The sequence below is a fragment of the Macrobrachium nipponense genome, chromosome 29 (genome assembly GCF_015104395.2).
Source record: "Macrobrachium nipponense isolate FS-2020 chromosome 29, ASM1510439v2, whole genome shotgun sequence".
In the NCBI taxonomy this organism is placed as follows: Eukaryota; Metazoa; Arthropoda; class Malacostraca; order Decapoda; family Palaemonidae; genus Macrobrachium; species Macrobrachium nipponense.
The window spans coordinates 41,365,341-41,368,618 of NC_061092.1; positions in this window are offsets into that span (position 1 = coordinate 41,365,341).

The following is a 3,278-nucleotide window of genomic DNA, read 5'->3' on the forward strand; positions in this document are numbered from 1 at the left end:
TTTCGTTGCTGCTCTTGCTGATGTTGCAACAGAAATAGTCCTTTAGTTACTGATCTTGCAGCAGAAATAGTCCTTATGCACTGATCTTGAAGCAGTAAGAGTCCTTTAGCTGATGATCTTGCAGCAGGCACAGTTCTTCAGTTACTGATCTTGTAGCAGAAATAGTTCTTTATTTATTGATCTTGCAGCAAGAATAGTCCTTTAGTTGCTGATCTTGTTGTAGGAATATTCCTTTAGTTACTGATCTTGCAACGAAATGGTATTTAGTCACTGATCTTACAGCAGGAATAGTCCTATAGTTACTAATCTTGTAGCAGGAATAGTCCTTTAGGTACTAAGCTTGCAGCAGAAATATTCTCTCAGTTACTGATCTTCCAGCTGGTTTTATTCCTTTAGTTGCTGATCTTTCAGTAGGAATATTCCTTTAGTTACTGATCTTGCAACGAAATAGTACTAGTTACTGATCTTGCAGCAGAAATAATCCTTTAGTTACTGATCTTGCTGCAGGAATAGTCTTATAGTTAATGGTCTTGTAGCAGGAATAGTCCTTTAGGTACGAATCTTGCAGCAGAAATAATGCTTTTGTTGCTGATCTTGCAGCAGGAATATTCCTTTAGTGACTGATCTTACAGCAGGAATGGTATTTTAGTTACTAATCTTGTAGCAGGAATAATCCTTTAGTTACTGGTCTTACAGAGGAATAGTCCTTTACTGATCTTGCAGCAGGAATAGTCCTTTAGTTACTGATCTTGCAGCAGGAATAGCCCTTTAGTTACTGTTCTTGCAGCAGAAATAGTCCTTGAGTTACTGATCTACCAGCAGGAATAGCCCTTTAAAAGTTGCTGATCTAGCAGCAGGAATAGTCCTTTTGTTACTGATCTTGCAAAGTAATAGTCCTTTAGTTACTAACCTTGTAGCAGGAATAGTACTTTAGTTACTAATAGTACTTTATTTACTAATCTTGTAGCTGGAATAGTCCTTTAGTTGCTGATCTAGCAGCAGGAATAGTCCTTTAGTTACTGATCTTGCAAATAGTCTTTCAGTTATTAACCTTGTAGCAGGAATAGTATTTTAGCTACTGATCTTGCAGCAGGAATAATCCTTTAATTGCTGATCTTGCAGCAGGATTAGTCCTTTAGTTACTGATCTTATAGCAGGAATAATCCTTTAGTTACTGATCTTGCATAAGAATATTCCTTTACTGATCAAGCAGCAGGAATAGTCCTTTACTTACTGATCTTACAGCAGGAATAATCCTTTAGTTACTGATCTTGAAGAGGAATAGTCCTTTAGTTACTGATCTTGCACCAAATGATGATATGGATCCCAGAAGGGCTAGTACTGAACACAGCGTCCCATTGAGCGTCCGCCATGTTTGGTACTATAATAATTATAGCACTTTGGATGTGATCTATAGATGGATACATATAAAGTTAATACCCTGGATTTTTAAGCTAAGTGAGCCCTTTGATTTGAACGGGCCAATGTGAATGCTCTTGTGACTAGGAACCATACCTTAGATAAATTATGAAATCCTTGTCCAAATGTGAAAATTACCACATGTCAAGGGATTGCTCAGAAACCACGAATTGCCAAGGTTTTCCAGACCTAACAAGGGCATAACATTGTACTATATCCGGATTCGGATATGCTAAGGTGAGAAAAGATATATTTGGAAGGTTTGAATATGATGCCCGTTGTTTTGAATATTGATGGCAGAAAACGGCTGGAAGAATTTATGTAATAGAATCCATAGAGCGATGAAGCCATTGTTATAAACCGACAAAAATACTGGGACTCTTAAGTTTTTCTGGTATTGCTATTGTTGTGAGATTGTGATATCTATACTCTTTATATTGAAAAATGTCTATTTTTAAGCTTAAAGCGCTCAACGTCTAAAGTTCGAAGGTATTTCATAATTATTGGCCCCATAAGATCTCCAGACATAGTTCTGCCTGTGAGATCCGAATCTCATTCATACACAGTAGAACTTAACTTACAGGTGCTGGGCATTGAAGTAATTGTTTATCGTTTGTACTATACTGGATATGCGTCCAGTTTCCATTTCGCAACTAGGTTAAAATACTAGGGGACTGCGCCCAAATCAAAGTTTCTGATACTGTTTGGTTTAACTATTTCCTCAAATATAAGTATGTGTAAGAATAAAAAAACGCCCAACTAAAACCAATATTGCTTTGTTTAAAATTACAAAGAGATACTGACGAAGCTAATAGTGAGGCTAAGTACTATAACCTACATTGCGTATAAAATTATATGCTGGTTAGGGAATGTTGGCCGTTTTGATTTGATGTTGCAACACTGAAACTGACTCGAATGGGGGACTCTGGCCTACTATTGCGAAGATTTAGATTTCCTCCCAGCCTTTGATATATTGGGCTTATTTAATAACTTATCTTTGGCAAGGGAGACCATCGTTTCGTCCGCAAATAGAGATGATTTTCCAGAATTTTTGTTGTAGTTTCCTTATCCTATCTAAGCGTAGTCAAGACATTCAGTAATCATTTACCCCAAATATCTCTTCATGCTTTCGTGGCGAAAATAATCTGAGATTTTACTATGCCGTTGCATTGGAAACTCCTCAATGAAGTAATATTTCTAAACAGATGATGTTCTTGATAACTAATGGAGGTAAATCAGAATTCTCCAAAACATCCCAGTTTTCGAGTTTTACTTTTAAGTTAAAGAATAGGAATATTATACAATACAGTTTCGTAAGAAAATTGTCTGGGGGCCACGGATTCAAAAAGGATTAGATTAAAATTAAAATTCAAAGAAAATTTTTTAATAATTAGAACAAATCTGAATTGATACTGATATCTTTTGAAGCAGTTACCATTTCCTTCTAAAGATTAAACGTTACTAAAAAAAAGTGTAGATAAGTAAAACTTTAACTTCGTACATATATCGAGCTACAATGTCTTTTAATATCTAATTCGCTCTACCTCGGAATTAATATATTTTCATATATGCTTAACCGAATTTGAAAGGATCCTGGGTTCGCGTCCCGATCCAGGCAAGTCTTATTTTCGAGAAAAAATTAGTATTAAAGGACATTGTAGCTCGATATATATATATATATATATATATATATATATATATATATATATATATATATATATATATATATATATATATATATATATATATAATATATATATATATATTATGCATGTCCATGAAGTTCTTGTACTATCATTCATTGTTTACTTACATTACCCAAAAGGTTAAATGTAGCGTCAATATTTAAGAAGGATCTT